This window comes from Penaeus monodon, chromosome 22, assembly GCF_015228065.2.
Source record: "Penaeus monodon isolate SGIC_2016 chromosome 22, NSTDA_Pmon_1, whole genome shotgun sequence".
Lineage (NCBI taxonomy): Eukaryota > Metazoa > Arthropoda > Malacostraca > Decapoda > Penaeidae > Penaeus > Penaeus monodon.
The window spans coordinates 1,612,809-1,613,066 of record NC_051407.1 but is presented as its reverse complement, the minus strand read 5'-3'; the positions used below and the strand labels follow the sequence as shown (position 1 = coordinate 1,613,066).

General features: G+C 34.1%; 1 protein-coding gene across 1 annotated transcript in view; it reads left to right on the top strand.

Annotated features, from left to right (window-relative positions):
• Positions 1-258, top strand: part of LOC119586814 — a 65,518-nt gene that overhangs the window by 7,273 nt on the left and 57,987 nt on the right. The window lies entirely within an intron of this gene.

Below are 258 nucleotides of genomic sequence, written 5' to 3'. Positions count from 1 at the left end.
ACAAGTGGTGCATGTTCTTTCATACTTATTTTCTATAGTATATTAATTACAGGAAGTTTGCAAATAGCCGGTTTGTAATTACTGCCTCTCTCTGTTTTTGTAGAAGGCGTCTATGTCTCTCGGATACAAATTGAACCTTAAATACGGGTTGCCCTGTAGCGTTCTTATGCTACGTGCTATCTGTGATATATGTATTAGATCAGTGTCACATAAAACCGAAATATACGAATTTTAATTATATAAATTAGAAACCACTTG